The sequence below is a fragment of the Zalophus californianus genome, chromosome 9 (genome assembly GCF_009762305.2).
Source record: "Zalophus californianus isolate mZalCal1 chromosome 9, mZalCal1.pri.v2, whole genome shotgun sequence".
Taxonomy (NCBI): domain Eukaryota; kingdom Metazoa; phylum Chordata; class Mammalia; order Carnivora; family Otariidae; genus Zalophus; species Zalophus californianus.
The window spans coordinates 35,425,831-35,446,544 of NC_045603.1; the positions used below are offsets into that span (position 1 = coordinate 35,425,831).

The window sequence follows — 20,714 nt, forward strand, 5'->3', positions numbered from 1 at the left end:
TTCTGTGATTTATTTATTTTATACATGGAAGTTTGTACCTCTTAATACTTTTCAACTATTTCACCCATCCCCCTATCAACCTCCCCTCTGGCAACAACCAGTTCTCTGGACTTAGGAGTCTGTTTTTTTGTTTTTTTTTTTTTTAAGATGCCATATATAAGTGAAATCATATGATCTTTGTCTTCTCTACCTGATTCTTTTCACTTACCTTTGCACCCTCTAGGTCCATCCATGTTGTCTCAAATGGCAAGAGTTAATCCATTTTTATAGCTCAGTAATATGCACATGTGCATGCGTGTGTGTTTCCCTATGCTGACTACTTTTATACTAATTTTGTGTGTATATATATATATGCATACATAAACACACCACCTTTTTATTAATCTATCAGTAGACGCGCGTTACTTCCACATCTTGCCTGTTTTTAATAAAGCTGCAATAAACAGATGGGTATGTTATCTCTTTTTTAATTTTTGTTTTGTTTTCTTTGGGCAAATATCTAATAGTGGAATTACTGGATCATATTGTATTTCTATTTTTAATTTTTTGAGGAACCTCCATATGGTTTTCCAAGTTGGCTATACCAATTTGCATCCCCACCAACAGTGTATGAATCCCTTTCTCCACATGTTCCCCAACACTTATTTCTTGTGTTTTTGATACAAGGCATTCTGACTGATGTGAGGTGACACCTCTTTGTGGTTTTGATTCTCATTTCCCTGATAATTATTGATGTTGAACACCTTTTCATTCTGTTGGCCATCTGTATCTCTTTTGTGATTAAAAAATGTCTATTCAGATTCTCTGCCCATTTTTTAATCAGATTCTTCTTTTGGTGTTGAGTTACAGAAGTTCTTATATATTTTGAATGTTAACCCCTTATGAGATATATCATTTACAAATATCTTCTCCCATTCATTAGGTTACCTTTTTGTTTTGGTGATGGTTTCCTTTGATGTGAAATGCTCTTTATTTTGGTGTAGTCCCAATAGTTTATTTTTTTGTTTTTCTTGCCTGAGGAGAAGTATCTAAAGAAGTGTTGCTAAGGCCTATGTCAAAGTTTTCTTCTAGGAGTTTTATGGCTTCAGGTCTCAAGTTTAAGTCTAAACCATTTTCAGGTTTTTTGTGTGTTTATGGTGTAAGAAAGTGGTCCAGTTTCATTCGTTTGCATATAGCTGTCCAGTTTTCCCAGTACTATAACTGAAAGGTTATCTTTTTACCCATTGTATATTTTTGCTTTCTCTGTAATAGATTAATTGGCCATATAAGCACAGGTTCACTTCTGAGCTCTCTGTCCTGTTCCATTGATCTATGTGTCTATTTTTGTGCCAGTATCCTGTTTTGATTACAATGGCTTTGTAGTATATCCTGAAAGCTAGGATTGTCATATGTCCAGCTTTGAATCCCAAGATTGCTTTGTGGTCTTTTGTGGTTCCATATGAATTTTAGAATTATTTGTTCTAGTTCTGTGAAAAATGCTATTGGTATTGATAGGAATTGCATTGACTTTAGAGTGTTTTGAGTAGTATGAACATTTTAGTAATATTCCAATCCATGAGCATGGCTTAGCTTTCCATTTGTTTTGTCTTTAATTCCTTTCATCAGTGTTTTATAGTTTTCAGAGAAAAGGTCTTTCAGCTCCCTAGTTAAATCCATTCCTAGGTATTTTATTCATTTTGGAACAATTGTAAATGGGACTCTTCTTATTTCTCTTCTACTTCAGTACTCAAGTATAGAAACAATATATAAAAATTTCTGTATATTTTGTATCCTGCAACTTTACTGAACTCATTTATCAATTCTAATAGTTTTTTGGTGGAGTCTTTAGGATTTTCTACACATAGTATCATGTTGTCTGCAAATAGTGATACTTCTACTTCTTTTTTGCCAATTCTATTGACTATTGACTTTCTTGCCTGATTGCTATGGCTGGGACTTACAGTACTATGTTAAATAAAACTGGTGATAATGGGCGTCTTTGTCTTGTTTTTGATCTTAGAGGAAAAATTCTGTTTTTCACCATGTAATATGATATTAACTGTGGGTTTTTCATAAATGACCTTTATTATGTTGAGGCATATTCCCTCTCGACCCACCTGGAGAATTTTTATCATGAATGAATGTTGTATTTTATCAAATGCTTTTTCTGCATCAACTGAGATGATCATACAGTATTTATCTTTGTTAACATGATCTATCACATTGATTAATTTGCAAATATTGAACCACTCTTGTGCCCTTCAAATAAATCCCATTTGATTGTGGTGAATAGTTTTTTTAAATGTATTGTTGAATTTTGTGTGCTAGTATTTTGAGGATTTCTGCATCCATGTTAATGAGAGATATTGGCCTGTCGTCTTTTTTTGTAATGTCTTTGGTTTTGGTATCATAGTAATGCTGCCTTCATAGAATGAATTTGGAAGTTTTCCTTCCTCTTTTATTATTATTATTATTATTATTATTGGAATAGTTTGAGGATAGTGGGTATTAACTCTTCAAATATTTGGTAGAATTCACCTGTGAAGCCCTCTGGTCCTGGACTTTGGGACTTTTATTATTACTGACTGAATATCATTACTAGTAATTGGTCTGTTCAAAGTTTCTATTTCTGATTCAGTTATAGAAGATGATGTTTTGGGGTGCCTGGGTGGCTTAGTCAGTTAAGTGTCTGCCTTCAGCTCAGGTCATGATCCTATGGTCCTGGGATTGAGCCGCATGTTGGGCTCTATGCTCATTGGGGAGCCTGCTTCTCCCTCTCCCCCCTGCTGGTGCTCTCACACTCTTTCTCTCAAAATCTTAAGAAAATTATGTTTCTAGGAATTTATCCATTTCTTCTAGGTTTTTCCATTTGTTGGTGTATAATTTTTTATAATCTCCTATGATCCTTTGTATTTCTGTGGTATTGGTAGTTATTTCTCCTTCATTGCTGATTTTATTGATTTATTTTTCTTGTGTAAGTGGGTAAATGTGTATCAATTTTATCTCTTCAGGGAATTAACCTTTGGTTTTTATTGATCTTTTTTTGTTTTGTTTTCTGTGACCAATATATATATATATATATATATATATATATATATATATACATATATATATATATATTTGTCTCTTATTTATGGTCTAATCTTCATTATTCCCTTCCTAGCTTTGGATTTTGTTGTTTTTCTAGCTCCTTTAGGTGTAAAGTGTAGTTATTTGAGATTTTTCTTCTTGAGGTAGACCTATATCACTATAAACTTCCCTGTTAGAAATGCTTTTGCTATGTCCAAGGATTTTGGACTATTTTCCTTTTCATTTGTCTCCATGTATTATTTTTTTTTAATTTCCTCTTTAATTTTAGTTGACCCATTCATTCAGTAGCGTATTGTTTAGCCTCCATGTGTGTTTTTCCAGATTTTTTTTCATGTAATCCTAATTTCATTCCACTGTGGTTGGAAAAGATAATTGTTATGATTGCAATTCTATTTATTGAGACTTCTTGTGGCCTCTATGTGATCTGTCCTGGAGACTGTGGCATGTGCACTTAAATAGTGTGTATTCTGCTGTATTTGGATGGAATGTTCTCTGTTAGGTTTTTCTGGTCTAATGTGTCATTAAAATCTGTTGTTTCCTTGCTGATTTTTTTTTCCCTGTCTGGATGATCTGTCCATTCTTGTAAATGGGGTGTTAATGTCTGCTACTATTGTATTACCATTAAGTTCTCCCTTTATGTCTGTTAATACTTGCTGTATGTGTTTAGGTGCTCCTGTGTTGATTGCATGGATATTTACAATGATATATTCTTGTTGGATTGATCCCTTCATCACAATATAGTGCCCTCCTTTGTCTCTTGCTAGTCTTTGTTTTAAAGTCTATTTTGTCTGCTAGAAGTATTGCAACTCCATTTTTCTTTTCTTCCATTTGCATAGGTTTTTCCAGCCTTTCACTTGTAGTCTATATAGGTCTTTAAGTCTGAGGTGAGCCTATTGTAGGCAGCATATAGATGGGTCTTTTGTGAATATGTGTACATGTGCCCGTGTTTTAATCCCTTCAATCACCCTATGGCTTTTGATTGGGGCATTTACTCCACTTCCATTTAAAGTAATTATAGCTATGTACTTATTACCATTTTGTTACTTGTTTCCTGGTTGTTTTTGTAGTTCTGTTCCTTTTTTTTTTTTTCTTGCTCTCTTCCCTTGGTGGCTTTCTTTAGTGTTATTCTTTGATTCCTTTCTCTTAATTTTTTGTGTACCTATTACAGGTTTTTGATTTGTGGTTACTACTGGGTTCATATATACATCAGTGTATTAAGTTGATGGTTGCTTAGGTTCAGACATGTAAAAACACAATTTTTATTCCTCCTCCACATTTTATGTATGTAATGTCATATTCTACATCTGTTTGTTTTGTGTATGCCTTGACTGATTTTTGTAGATATAATTGATTTTTCTACTTTTGTGTGTTAATCTCCATACTGGCTTTTAAGTGACTAATCTACTGCCTTTATTATATGTTTGCTTTTATCTGTGAAATTTTTTCTTTGCATCATTCTAAATATGTCCTTTTCTTTCCACACAAATTCCCTTTAACATTTCTTGTAATGTTATTACAAGATTAGTGGTAATAAACTTCTTTAATTTTTGTTTGTCTGGAGAACTCTGTCTTTCCTATTCTGAAAGATAACCTTACTGTGTATTCTAGGTTGTAGGTGTTTTTGTTTTGTTTTGGTGGTGGTGACGGTGGTGGTGGTTTTCCTATCAGCACTTTGAATATATCCTGTCACTCTCTTCTGGACTGCAAAGTTTCTGCTGAAAAATACACTGACAGCCTTATTGAGTTTCCCTTATGTGTAAGTGTTCTTTTTCTCTTGCTGCTTTTAATATTTTCTTTATCCCTACTTTTTGGCATTTCAATTACTATGTGTCTTGGTGTGGACCTCCTTGGCTTCAAATTGTTAGGGGCTCTCTCTGCTTCTTGTCCTGGATATTTGTTTCCTTCCCCAGGTTAAGGAAGTTTTCAGCTATTTCTTAAATAAGTTTTCTGCCGCCTCCTATTTCTCTTCTCCCACTGGGATCCCTATAATGCAAATATTATTATACTTGATAATGTCATGGAGTTTCCTTAACCTATTATCATTTTTTACTATAATTTTGTTTTTCAACTTGGTGGTTTTCCATTACCTTGTCTTCCAGTTTGCTGACCATTCTTCTGCATCCTCTAAGCTGCTGTTGATTCCCTCTAGGATATTTTTATTTCCGTTATTCTTCATCTCTAACTGGTTATTATATGTATTTATATATGTAATATATATTATATATTAATATATTATATATATTCAATAATTACATAATGACTTTATAATAATTATATATATATAAATCTCTTGAAGTCTTCAATGAGTTTACTTACTCTTAAGTCCAGTGGGTCTCTTTAGGACTGCTACTTTGAATTCTTTTTCAGGTATATTGTTTATCTCTGTTTTGTTTAGCCCTGATTTTTGTCCTGTTCTTTCATTTGGGGCATATTCCTCTATTTTCTTATTTTGTCTAACCATTTGTTTCTATGTATTAGGTAAGGCAGCCATGTCTCCTGTTCTTGAAAGTAGTGGCCTTATATGAAAGAGGTCTTGTGGTGTCTTTTAGCATAGAATCAGGCACTTCAGGGATGTCTCCTGTATGGACTCCATGCACCCTACTATTGTGGTTGAGTCATAATTGCTGGCTTTGATAACTTACTTTGCCTGCTGTGGGCATACTGGGAAGGGCTTGGTCCCTGAGCTGATGAGAGACCTTTTTGAGGCCACCTTGGGCTACTTGATGGACAGGGCCAGCAGTCAGCCTACCTACCTGCAATTGACCTCTTTGCCATAGTTATGGGCACCAAAGGGCAGAAGATTCTGTATGGCCAACTGAGAGACTAGCCTGCTAGAACTGCAGGCACACTGATGTGAGGGGTTATCTTCCCCCACCCTTTGGAGTGGCACTGGTCTCAGCCAGGGCTAACTGCAAGTTGTGGAGGGCAGGAACTGCTTTGGAGGGATGCTTAGCCAGGTAGGCAGGTTAGATGGGGCAGGTTCGTAGGAGAATGTGGGGTGGGGCATATGTTGCTATCAAGATAGATGGAGAGTGGTGGTTCTGGCACTCACAAGCATCTGGCTGTCTTGGGGAGGGAAAGAGAAATGCACCCACCTGGTCTTTTAAAATATAGTGTGTTCTCCTTTTAATATTTCATCCTTTTGTGTATAAGTATGGAACTAAATTATTTCTATTAAAATACACTCTTCTCTGATGCTGTTAGAATGAAAAATGATTAATTTAGAAAAGATTAAAATAAGGGATAAGGGATTCATGATCAAATTTTTTAATCTTAAATGTGCATTTTTAAATTTTATCAATTGTTTCTTAAAGGTCAAAGCTTGTTTTCATTTTTTTATAGTCTGTCATCTTTGTAATCAAAAAAATTGTCATCTTTGTCGTGTAAACTATACCCATAATGCACACTTTAATTTCTTCACGGTAGAACTTATAAAATGACTTTCACAAAGAATTACATTTTCTTTAATAGGACATTTCATAAATTTGCATGTCAACCTTGTACAGGGGCCATCCTATTCTTTGAATTGTTCCAGTTTTAGTCTATATGATGCTGCTGAAGAGAGCACATATGGAATTATTTAAATATTTTATTTTTTTCAAACTTTTACTGTTACCTCACCCACGTTTAATCAGATAGCGTTTTTTACATTAGCTCATTTTTTAATTAAACCTTTCCAAAACATTCACTTTAGTTACCATAGAAATAACACATTTTCTTTTTTTTTTTTTTGTGGCAGCGGTGGGATACGAACCCGAAATAACACATTTTCTTTTCAGCTTAAGTAGTACTTGATTACATTATGTAATTAAAATAACAAGTTCAACTAATATAAGAGTTTGGAGAACGCACACAACAGTCTCTTAATGACATTTAAGTCAACTTAGAGGCAGCAAAATTTGTGGATAGGTTAGTAGACCACTTCTACCGGTCTGCTCAAGGCTCTGAAGGAACAACAGTTTATCAGAAAGAACATGAAGAGGGTTAAGTAGTGAGTCAGGGAAATGAAATAAAGGTGGTTATTTATTGAGATTTCCATTTGAAATTTTGATATTTATATTTTAGTAGCCTTTTTGAGTAAAGATCATTGCTTTTATATTTTGATAATTTAGATGACACTAGTTTTAAATACATGTATTTTACTTAATTCTGAAACAGATTCCTTTGAAGTCATACTGAGTTTTTCTTCTTATATGGAGAAATATTTGTTGGAATGGATTGACAACTGAGAGATTTGTGCTCTGCGTGAGGCTTGCTAGTGTTTAAAATGTGCTGCAAGACCTGTCACACAATCTTCTGACCAGATAGGAAGCGGGTAGGATCAATATTTTATTTGTGCTTATTTCACAAGTGCCTATTCCAAAGAGAACCAGTGTATGAACTGAATAATTGTGGAATAAGCAAAAAAATAATTAGAAATCCTATGATATGTTTCTTATTTTTTCTTCTAATTTCTTCCCTTTTTTCCCTACATATCCTCTTATCCTAAATGTAATATTCTTTTCTTTAAATTTCAATCACACTTCAGTCATTCTACTTTATTCTGCTCTGAAAAGAAATAGTACACGTTGGCTTGTGGAATAAGAATAGTAAAAAGGACATTTTCTATGAACATAAATTTATAATACATCCTACATATGTCATGCCTTTCTTCATGGTCCATAATCTAGTAAGCAATTGTTCTTTAGAAACATTTTTTTTGGGGGGCGGGGTGGGAAGCATTCTATAAGGTAACTCTCAATATTTATAAACTCAGAAGTGGATTATGAGTAATATAAATGCATATTTAATTATTTTTATCTTACTTTAGATTGGGGATCCAAAAGCAACTTATAAAAGATATTAAATATTAATTTATAAGAGATACCAAAATATCTGGCTTCTAAATCCTAGAAACACCTTTCTTATCCTTATCTTCTGGAAAGTGATGAGATTCATACAAAGATATCTGCCAAATAAATCTGATATTCAAATATTCACCTTGAAACATCACTGAAATCTTTGCAAATAGTTCTAAATTAAAGCACTATCATGTTGTAGTTTTCATCTTCATCTCTCTGCCCCCTTCATATGTTTATAAAATTTATAAAGGACTGTGGACATGTGGCATCTATTTCCATATTATAAACTATAATCTCTTAAAAATCTGTTTTCTCTTCTTAATCTTAAAATTCAGCTGTATACAATTTGAATAATATACATATTTTATAAAAAATAGGGGTAATTGAAATATCTTTGGGAATTATTTTGAGAATAACTGAAAATTATTCAAATAAAGGACCACACCAACAGAAATATGGATGCATATTTAACCTAGTGTTCTAGCACTAGCAAAGCCCTGACTAAAGGTCTTCTTAACATACATATGCTCTAGAAGACAACAGCCCAAGTTGGGGGGGAATTAAAGATTACAACTTTCTACTGGAAAGATGCAACATTGATACTGCTTGGATATTTCTTCTGCCTCTACACTTATGTTCCTCTAATTCATTCTCTTCATAGCTCAGGAGTCAAGGCTCGTTATGTAAATTGCAGAGGTATGCAAGATGAAAATATGGGCACCTTATTAAAAGAGCAGGAAAAAAATGCAGTTCAGAGGTACAAGAGATGTGAAGTTTTTCCTTCAAACATATGTAATTTGTAAAACATAATAGAGGTAATAGGAGTACATGAGTAACAACCTAAACATACCAAAGGTCAGGGTGGCAATTTGTAGGTTTATCTACTACACTGTCTACCTCCTATCTTGGAGTCTGCTGGGCTTCTTTATATTCCACTCTCTCCCTTTGGTTAGTATCAACTTATCCTCCACATTGCACTTTAAAAGTTCCTTAGGGTACTTCTTATGCAATTATCCTTTATTTTTTATTTAGACTGATTATAATCAGTAACTACTTATATAATTTAATACCCTAATCCTCACTGGATTGTAATCTTCATGAAGGTAGTACAGTGTTTTGTTCTTTGCGCCCTCTCAGAGTCTGGTCTCATGCCTGTTACCTATTTTTGTTATAGCTGTGCATAATGCGTGTTGAATCAATACTTGAATGAATGAGTGAAGGATTGGAGGCCCTAATATACTTGGTTAAAGAGTATTATTCTTCATGATGCTGCCAATTAAGGGAGCAAACAACTACCTCTACAACTTTTGTATAGCTTCACTTCCACTGTTGAGGCCAGAATTTGACAACATGGAATGAAGAGTTTAAAAAAGTCTGTTCTGAGATTGCTTGTTTTCAACTTGATGATGTAGGAATTAGAACTGAAGAGATTCCCTTATGCACCTGTCAATTTTATTTATTTATTTATTGCCTAAACAGAAATGTTGATTAGTAGCAGGTCTCCTGTCTCTAAAAGACAAAGACCAAATGACTGACATTAGGTTAATGAAGGCACGGAGAAGAGAGTAATGTCATGACCGTGTATCAGTTATTAAGTAGGTAAAGGTATATCATTAGTGAATTCTGTAATCATTGCTCCAGAGAAGACACAGAATTCGCAGTTGACCTTATAAGCCTAAGCCTAATGTCCAGGGCTGCAGTTAAGATGTGAGAAAATCAAGCAGTCAGGAGAAATGTTGGAGATGTAAAATGAAATCGGGAAGTTTATGAAAAATGATTATAATTTATTGAATAAGAAGTTATGGGTACAGAATTCCCCTTTGCTTATAAAAGTAAGTAGAAGTAAGAAAATATTATTTGGTTGCTACCAAATTTTATAAAACATTATTACAAATAAATATACAGCCTTATATAAAATATTACCAGTATTTTGTATAACCACTAGATTGTTGCAAAAGCTTCTGATAAATACTACATATTTTCAAATCCTGCAGTTATCACACATACTACCACATTTTTCATGGAAACAAATAAACATTTTTCAAAGAAGTGGAAGATTTTGAAATGTTTAAATTTAGAACCACTAAGAATAAGAAGGTTAAACCTTCTCTCAGCTGCTACTCAGGACTAAAATACTAAAAAGCCTAGATTTTTTATCCTACCATCTTATGATTTAAAATGAAAAGAATAGCTATATAAAAGATTCTTGTTTTATGTATCCTTCTTTTTTGATATCTTTCCATTTCTGCCTTGCTCTGCCCTTAGGTATTTTAGAATAGCTTCAATAGGGTATGCATTCCTGCTAGGTGTTTCCTTGAATGCAGCACAACTCTGGGACTGGGCTAAATGAATCTCTGCTTCATAAGCCTAAATCATCTTAACAAGTAATGAGAACAATAAGTAGGATTATTTCCTGAGGCCAATTAATCAAGAAGAAATTGGGTAGCCTGTGGCTCTTTCTAGCTGACAGGACAAAGTAAAAGTTTATCTTAAGCACTTGGCATTTTTGTTTCTATTAGTTCCTCTATTTCCTGCTGTATATAAACTATACATATGTTAGAAGGTGGAGGACAGACAGGAAAGTATCATTCAGACTAAGAAAGCACTTTGAGACTGAAAAATGAAGCAAACCAGTCCATATCATTTACTGATTTTATTTAGGCAAAATTACAGTGGGGACTGGGTGGACAGATGATCCTGGCACTACACAGCTATTCTCCACTCCTGTCTGAGCCTTAGCCCACAGCTTTTATAGAGCAAGGGGACATTGTGGTGAGGTTAAAGTATGGTTATCTAAACTGGTGTCACCTGTGTACTACTCATCTCTATTAGTTACCTGAAGTCGCACCTTCTGTGTGCCATTTTATCAGAACAAGCCTTCCTGCATTCCAGTAAGTGCATATCTCAACTTTGAAGGGACCTGGAACACATAGCCCCAAGGGAGGTCATTGACCAGGCATGAACTAAATGGAGGGCCAAAGATGTAGTCAGTTGTCAGCACTCCTACATACTTGTTTCTTAGTTACAGAGATTTGATTCCCCCCCCACACACATATTTAGAAGGATCACCTACAACTATGCTAATTTTATCTTTTAATTCTGGATATGTTTTGCAATTTTGTGATCTGTCATTTGAGCTAGGTTTCGACATTGCTGTATTTCTTTTTTTTTAAGATTTTATTTATTTATTTGGCAGAGAGATACAGAGAGAGAACAAGTAGGCAGAGAAGCAGGCAGAGGGAGAGGGAGAAGCAGGCTCCCTGCCGAGCAGGGAGCCCGATGCGGGGCTCGATCCCAGGACCCTGGGATGATGACCTGAGCCGAAGGCAGCTGCTTAACCAACTGAGCCACCCAGGCGTCCCTCGACATTGCTGTATTTCTAATCTAAACATGTTATTTTCCAGTATTGGCCTTTCAGTCTTATGTAATGACATCAAAGATTGGTCCAGAGTTGGTCCTCAGACTTACTTTATCTGACTTGATCATTGAAATTAAATTTTTGTGGCCAAAGCCATGACTTGTCTATCCATTGGCGGGGGGGGGGGGGGAATGCATATTATATCTAGTTTCTGTAAAAGCTAACTAAAACTTTCTGAAAATAATGTTGCTGTGTATTTTCATGTCTTAATCTCTAAATCCTAAAAAGGACTTGTTTGGGTATCTATATCTTTTTTTGCCTGAGACAATCCAGATTATTGTGCTCCCATTTACTCTCTTTCACTTAATTATTTGGTCACTCTAAGTGAATGTTATGTCTTCCCTTCTCTCACATTCCAGAAATAACTCCATGTTTGTGATCCCAGGGAAGATAACTTTTGCCTGAGACATTCTAGAGATAAACCGTTACTTACATAGAATAGCCTACCTGCCTCATAGCTCCATTTGCAGTTCTTTTTTAAAATCTTTCTTCCCCTCTCCCCCCGCCTTCCCCAGCCCCCAGTATTGGATGTGTATAGGACAGCATACAGACCTGCTTGCCATGGGTAGCCATTCGGACACCAAGGGGAGCCAGACTTTGACTGAAGTTCACATTGAGGATGATAGAAACAAAAAACTCTTGTCCTTGAGGATATCTTTGAGATGCTGATCTATTATTTTAAAATATATTTTAGCTCATGGCCTTTACAAATGTGTACTTTTACAAATATACTCCCTTAACCCAGAATATGTGTGTGTGTTCACGTGTGCTTAGAACTTTTAAGATCCACTCTCTTGGCAACTTTTCACATATCCTTTCTTGTGACATTTTGTATTTATTGATAAGACTCCTAGCTACCTATTGAGGTAAATATTACTATTATCACGTTACAGTTGGGGCAATGGAGACATGAATCAGCAAGAGGATCTGTTCATGGACCCGTGGGTTGAGAGTAAAATTTAAGTCTTCTCATTTAGGGGGTATAGCTCAGTGGTAGAGCATTTGACTACAGTTATTTCTTATATTGAGCTTGCATTAAGCCAACTTTTCTTAGGTTGAGTTTTAAAACAAGATAACTACTTGGAAATAAGAACTTCTGATTTGGGTTTCTGTATATAAGGGGCTTGGAAATTGCCACTCTGTTTATTTGAATATGTAAAAGGCAGACTGAAAAATCAACTCTTCTTAGATCCATAACTGAAGCAATGTCACAGGTCAAATCACTGTCCCCAGGATTATATAGAAAATCTGGCTTTCCAGAACAGACTCATGATTGGAAATGGCCCAGGGAACCAGTGTTGGGGTAGGAAAATCTGAACTGTTGTTGATGAATTGCGGGAGGCTGAGTATTAAAGAGTGAGCATTAAAAACTCCAGGGGACCCAGTCATAGAGGGTCCACAATATTGTGAGATTTACTTCTAGGGGCTCAACCAGATTCCCATAATAATAATAAAAAAAAAATACCCTCAGGCTTCTAATAGGAAGTGAGGAGGTGGGAAGAATAAAACCAAAAGACAACCGACAGAATGGGAGAAGATATTTGAAAATGACAGATGAGATAAAGGGCTAGTATCCAAAATCTATAAAGAACTTATCAAACTCAACAACCAAAGAACAAATGATCCAATCAAGAAATGGGCAGAAGACATGAACAGACATTTTTCCAAAGAAGACATCCAAATGGCCAACAGACACATGAAAAAGTGCTCAACGTTGCTTGGCATCAGGGAAATCCAAATCAAAACCTCAATGAGATACCACTTCATACCAGTCAGAATGGCTAAAATTAACAAGTCAGGAAATGACAGATGTTGGTGGGGGTGTGGAGAAAGGGGAAGCCTCCTACACTGTTGGTGGGAATGCAAGCTGATGCAGCCACTCTGGAAAACAGTATGGAGGTTCCTCCAAAAGTTGAAAATAGAGTTACCATACAACCCAGCAATTGCACTACTGGGTATTTACACCAGAGACACAAATGTAGGGATCTGAAAGGGTACATGCACCCCGATGTTTATAGCAGCAATGTCCACAATAGCCAAACTGTGGAAAGAGCCAAAATGTCCATCGACAGATGAGTGGATAAAGAAGAGGTTGTATATATATACAATGGAATATTATGCAGCCATCAAAAGGAATGAAATCTTGCCATTTGCAACAACGTGGATGGAACTGGAGGGTATTATGCTGAGGGAAATAAGTCAATCAGAGAAAGACATGTATCATATGACCTCACTGATATGAGGAATTCTTAATCTCAGGAAACAAACTGAGGGTTGCAGGACTGGTGTGGGGGTGGGAGGGATGGGGTGGCTGGGTGATAGACATTGGGGAGGGTATGTGCTATGGTGAGCACTGTGAAGTGTGTAAGACTATTGAATCACAGACCTGTACCTCGGAAACTAATGATACATTATATGTTTAAAAGGAAGAAGATAGTAGGAAGGGAAAAATGAAGGGGTGAAATTGGAGGGAGGGGACAAACCATGAGAGACTACGGACTCTGAGAAACAAACTGAGGGTTCTATAGGGGAAGGGGTGGGGGATGGGTTAGCCTGGTGATGGGTATTAAAGAGGGCACATACCGAATGGGACACTGGGTGTTATAAACAAACAATGAATCATGGAACACTACATCAATAACTAATGATGTAATGTATGGTATTTAACATAACATAATAAAAAAAATTTGAAATATTCCAAAGCACTCTGCCTTCTTAACAAGGCCTGCCTTACTAGTTTAACTAGTTTAACTAAAATCTAACCCACTGGGGTATAAGCAGAGCCTAACTGACCTGGGGAAGAGAAATACCAACTCCAGACCAGTCTAGCCATCCTACCTACCTAAGGGAGGAGAAGAAAAAGACACCTTTAAGTTCATAGTCTAGAGGCATAGGTTCCATAAAAGATGAAGACCTAATCATAGGACATATAGAACACCTCCCCTCTCCCCACACCTCACCATCACATTATTAAAGGCTTATTTACAACTTTTCCTTTTGCCCAGTCCATTATGTCTAGCTATTAAAAAATTAAAAGCATTCCTAAAAGCAAAACCACAAAGAGCAAGAGGAAGCATCAGAACCAGGCATGGTAGAGATTTTGGATTTTTCAGACCAGATATATAAAACAACAGTGACAAGTATCCTAAGGGCTCTCTGGATAAATTAGACAGCATGTAAGTACAGATAGGCAATGTAAGCAGAGAGATGGAAATCCTAAGAAATAAGAAATGCTAGAGATATTGTAACAGGAATGAAGAATGCCTTTAATACATTCATCAGTAGAATGAACACTGGCTGAAGAAAGATACGTCTATGGTAGAGAGGACGTATCAACAAAATTTTCAAACTAAAAAGCAAAAGGCAAAGACTGGAGGAAGAAAACAAAACAGTATCCAAGGACGGGGGGACAACTATAAAAGGTATAACATACATGTAATGGGAATACCAGAAAGAGAAGAAAAGAAAGAAACAAATATTTGAAACGATGCCTGAGAATTCTCCAAATTATAGTCAAACACCAATCACAGATCCAGAAAAGTCAACAACAAGCAAGAGAAATGCCAAACAAACTACCCAGGCAATATATCATCTTCAAACTACAGAAAATCAAACATAAAGAAAAAATCCTAAAAATGTCAAAAGGTAAAAAATACCTTGTAGAAGAACAAAGGTAAGAATTACATCCAACCTCTCTTCCAAAACCATGCCAGCATGAAGAGAATGTAATGAAATGTTTAAATTGTTGAGGAAAAAAAACCTCACCAACCTAGAATTCTGTACACAGCAAAATTATCCTTTGAAGTGGTGGGGGGTGGGGGTGGATACTTTCACAGCAAACAAAAATTGAGGAACTTCACTGCTAGCAGAATTGTCTTACAAGAAATTTTAAAAGTACTTTAGAGTAATGAAAAAAATTTTGATCAGAAACTTGGATCTACGTAAAGAAAGGAAGACCTCAAAGATGGAATAAGTGAAGGTAAAATAACTTTGTTTTCTTACTTTTAATTGACCTAATAGAAAAGGAAAACAGTTCCTTCAAAATAATAACATCAACAATGTATTTGATTATATTTATGTATGTATCTTATGTGTGCACACATAATATAGGCTTATATTTAAATAAAGTAAGTGGCAAATATGCAAGAAGTGGAGGGAAGGAATTAGGATTATTTTGTTAGAAGGTACTCACACTACCCATGAAATGGTATAGTGTTATTTAAAAGTATATGTAAATTAGTTACAAATGTATATTGTAAATTTTTGGGTGATCGCTAAAAGTAAAAAAATATAACTGATATGCTGGGAAAGACAAAATGGAATCATAAAAAAATGTTCAGTTAAAACCACAAAAGGCAGAAAAAGTAGAAGACAAAAATAAAAAGAACAAGGATGGAACATAGAATATAGTAATAAACATGGTAGATAATCAACTATATCAACCACTTTTAATGAAATGGTCTAGATGTACCAATTAAAAGACAGATTTTCAGAGTAGATCAAAAAATAAGACATAATTATGTATTGTCTACAAGAAATCTACTTTATATATAGACACATAGATTAAAAGTATATTCTTCATCAATTTTGTAACACTAATCAAAAAAAAAGAGTGGCTATATTATTTTCACACAGAATTGACTTCAAAGTAAGAAAAGCTCTCAAAGGTATTACGTGATGACAAAGGGGTCAATTTTCCAAAAGACATAATAATTCTTAACTGTATGTGTCTAGCAACATGAAAGAAATACTCATAGAATTATAAGAAGAAATAGAATCCATTTTCACAGTTGGAGACTCTAACACCCTTCTCTCAGAAATGAATAGATCCAGCAGAAAATCTGTAAGAACATAGTTGAACTCAACATCATTAACCAACTAGATATAATTGATATCTCTAGAATCTACTTCACCCAACAACAGCAGAAAACACATGCTTCTCAAGATTTCATGGAACATTCAACAAGCGAGAGCACCTTTCTAGTTCATAAAACATGAGCACATTTAAAGAACTAGAAATCATACAATGCCTGCTGTTAGACCACAGTAGGATTAAACTAGAAATCAATAGATAGAAGTAGAAAAATCCCCAAATATATGGAGATTAAACAACATGCTTCTAAATAATACATGGATCAAAGAAATCTCAAGAGAAACAAATTTTTTGAAATAAAATGAAAACACAATTTATCAATTTGTGGGATGCAGTGAAAGCAATGTTTAGAGAAATTTATAGCATCTAGTGCTTATATTAGAAAAGGGAAAAATGTAATATTAAGTATTCACCTTAGGAAATTAATAAAATAAAAGCAAATTAAATCTAAATTAAGCAGACGAAATTAGAGCAAAACTCAATGAAATTAAAGATAAATACAGGAGGGGCACCTGGGTGGCTCAGTCGATTTAGCGTCTGCTTCAGCTCAGGTTGTGATCTCCAGGTCCTGAGCATCAGGCTCCCTTGCTTAGTGGGGAGTCTGCTTCCCCCTTTCCCTCTGCCCCTCCCAACCACCCCCCAGCTTGTACATTCTCTCTCTTTCTCTCTCTCTCAAATATTTTTAAAAATACAGGAAATGAGGCAAAATCTTGTTATTTGAGATGAGTAAAATCAATGAGCCTCTAGCCAGGCTAAGTAAAAACAAAAAAAAATTTTTTAAGATATGAATTAATATCAGAAATCAAAGAGGGGACATCACTATAGCTCTTATGGAAATTAAAAGGATAATAAAGGAATATTATGAACAACTCTATGACCACAAATTTGATAACAGATGAAGTAGACCTTGAAAGATACAATTTGCTAAAACTCACAAGAAATAGATGATCTGTACAGCCCTATATTAAAGAAATTGAATCAATAATTAATAATCTTCCAAAACAGAAAGCACCAAGCCCAAATGGGTTCACTGGTGAATTCAACCAAACATAAAAAATCATATCTATTCTCTACAATCTCTTTCAGAAGACAGAAACAGAGGGAATACCTAACTCATTCTGTGAGGCTAGTATTACCCTAAAACCAAAAACAGACAAAGACATTACGAGAAAACTACAGACCAGTAGTTCTCATGACCATATATGCAAAAATTCCTCAGTAAAATATTAGCAAATTAAATCCAACAATTTAAAGTATTATATGACCATGATCAAGTGGATTTATCCCATGTACACATGGCCAATTCAACATTTGAAAATCAATATTATCCATCACATTAACAGACTAAAAATGTTACATGATTATATTAATAGATGCCAAAAAAGAATTTGATAAACTCTAACACTCATAAAAATTTTCATAAAACTAGGAATAGAGGGGACCCACTCATCTTGATAAGGCTATCTACAAAAAACCTACAGCTAACATCATACTTAATGTGGGGAGAAACTCAAAGCTCTCCCACTAAGATTATGCACAATATAAAGATGTCACCCTTAACCATTCCTTTTGGGACATGGTTATTATACACAAACACATTAATGAGATTTTTAAGGAAATAACAGAGTAATTTGGGCCTCAGCACTGATGGGATACCAGAACGGTATTGGGAAATTAGCAGAAGAGAGAAAAAATGTCAAGTAAGGAAGTAACAAGCATGTGAACTTTCAGGATGCATTCAAAATAAATGATTGACTCCTCTTCACATTATTTCCTTTAATCCTTATTTCCTTTTGTCATTTGTTTTTAATTCTGTCCTGTTTAACCACTTTTTCTATTTTTAATGTAGCAATTCTTAATTTTCCATCAATGTTTTGAATATTTCCTGCTTCCATTTCCACTTCTTAGGTAACATTTTGAGTATTTAAGAACACCTACTACATTTTTTCTGCAGTGTTTCTTATTAATGTTCACGTGTGTACATAACTTATTTTTGTTAAAATGTAGACATGTAAAGGCAAATATTTTGTCTTTATTTTTATTGTTTTAAAATATTTTATTTGAGAGAGAGAGTGTGCATGAGCAAGGGGTGGGGCAGAGGCAGAGGGAGAAGGAGAAGCAGACTCCTTGCTGAGCAGGGAGCCGGATGAGGGGCTCATCCCCAGGACTCTGAGATCATGACCTGAGCTGAAGGTAGATGCTTAACTGACTGAGTCACCCAGGAGCCCCACCCCCCTTTTTAAAAAGATATATTTTAGAGAAAAAGCATGTGAGTGAAGGGGGAGGAGGCAGAAAGAGAGGGAGAGAAAGAATCTCAGACTCCTCGCTGAATACAGAACCCAACAGGGGGCTTGATCCCAGGATCCTGAAATCATGACCTGAGCTGAAATCAAGAATTGGACACTCAACCAAATGAACCACCCAGATGTTCCTATTCTTTGTCTTTTTGTTTATTGCTGTATCCCCAGCACCAAGAACTATTTCTGACACATAGAAAATGCTCCATGACTTTTTTAAATTTTTTATTGTTATGTTAATCACCATACATTACATCATTAGTTCTTCATGTAGTGTTCCATGATTCATTCTTTGTGCATAACACTCAGTGCTCCATGCGGAATGTGCCCTCTTTAATACCCATCACCAGGCTAACCCATCCCCCCACCCTCCTCCCCTCTAGAACCCTCAGTTTGTTTTTCAGAGTCCATCGTCTCTCATGGTTCGTCTCCCCCTCCAACTTACTCCCCTTCATTCTTCCCCTCCTGCTATCTTCTTTTTCTTTTTTTTTAACATATGTTGCATGCTCCATGACTTTTTAAAAATAATTTTTAAATCAAAATTTGCCTTTGAGAAAAAATATAGCACTTTCTACCAGCATTTCTGAGAAATAAGCACTTATATTGGCTAAGTTTGTGTGTGTGTGTGTGTGTGTACTCAAATGTGTGTATATATGCAAGTGTGTGTGTATATATATATATGCAAACATGTATGTATCACATATGGAAATATCCTGGCAAGATTAATCCTACCTGATTAATTTCTCTCCTTATTATGTCCTCCCAATCACGTAGCAATATGTGGTTGAGTAGGGTGGGGCTTGGGGGGAGGAGTATACAGCTTTCATGGATTTCTCCAAAAGCAGAGTCTAAAACTCTGGAATTAGTGTAGTTTGTATTACTCCTCAACTGAATTGAAACTCTTCTATCCAATGTTTATTGCAGTCACCTGTCACCTTATTTCCTCCCTCTCTTGCACTGCTCCCAGCCATGCTGACTACCTTGATGTTCTTCAGAAACAGTTAACGCTTTCCCATGTTGGTTTCTTCCACTTGCATCACTAAACACAGAATGCTTTTTCTCTAGATAGGTATTTATTCAGGCTCCTGTTCCAATGTTCCCTTTCACAAGAGCCTTCCCTCATTACCCAGTCTAAAAGAGTATCTTATCTCCTGTTACTTTTTAGCTTTGTGGCTTTATCTTTTCTTTCTTAGTGCTTATCATTACCTGACATTTTATCATCTGTTTTCCTACTAGAATATAAGCATCATTAGGCAAGAGTTTGTTCTGTGTTTTTCTTTCACCACTCTATACCCAGCATAGGTTTATAATAGTATCTGTCACATCGAAAGCACTCAATGATTGTTGACTATATGAAAAAAATCAAATACTCCTATATCACTCCAATCTTTTGTTTCACCTTTAAAAAGATTTCATGTATAACTATATTTACAACATCAAAAGCAAATTGGGTCTGTGACATTAATGAAGTAGAAATGATTATAATAAAAATAAGAGAGTGTGAGCTCTGAAAATAATTTTAAAGATGGTGAAACTAATTATAGGCTGAAAATTCCCTCAATGTGATGGTTTTATTCTGGGTGTCTATTTATTTATTTATTAAATTTTTTTAAATTTAAAAACTTATTTTTATTATTATTACATCATTAGTTTTTGATGTAGTGATGTAGTGATGTATACCACTAAAAAAATTTCTTTTAAAGATTTTATTTATTTGACAGAGAGAGACACAGCAAGAGCAGGAACACAAGCAGGGGGAGTCGGAGAGGGAGAAGCAGGCTTCCCAGCGAGCAGGGAGCCCGATGCGGGGCTCGATCCCAGGACCCCGGGATCATGACCTGAGCTGAAAGCAGAGGCCCAATGACTGAGCCACTCAGGTGCCCCTGGGTGTCTTTCCTTAACTTGAGTTCAAATGAGGTCCAAATAGTCCACAAGTGATAGTCAATCAATAATATCTTCTGGGAATGGAAGTAGGACAAACCTAATTAAATGAGACAAGTTCAGTTTATTAGTCATTGTCTTTCAGAGATTACCAAGCAAAGCTTGCTACATGTAATTATCAGGTGATTGTACTACAGATTTTGATTCTTAAAATGGAAAGGAAATAATTAGCACACATGTTTTATCATAACCCTGGTCTTCTTTTTTGTCTTTCCTTTTCCCCTCATTTCCCCCTCTTCTCTAGCTCTCCTCTGCCTCCTCCCCTTGTTCCTCTC

The 20,714-nt window shown here is 35.4% G+C and overlaps 1 non-coding gene across 1 annotated transcript; it reads right to left on the bottom strand.

Moving 5' to 3' along the window:
- Positions 1–6,530: 6,530 nt before the first annotated feature.
- Positions 6,531–6,637, bottom strand: LOC113923251. The gene has a single exon (XR_003520249.1). It is a non-coding gene; the product is annotated as a U6 spliceosomal RNA (small nuclear RNA).
- Between the last annotated feature and the right edge of the window lie 14,077 nt (positions 6,638–20,714).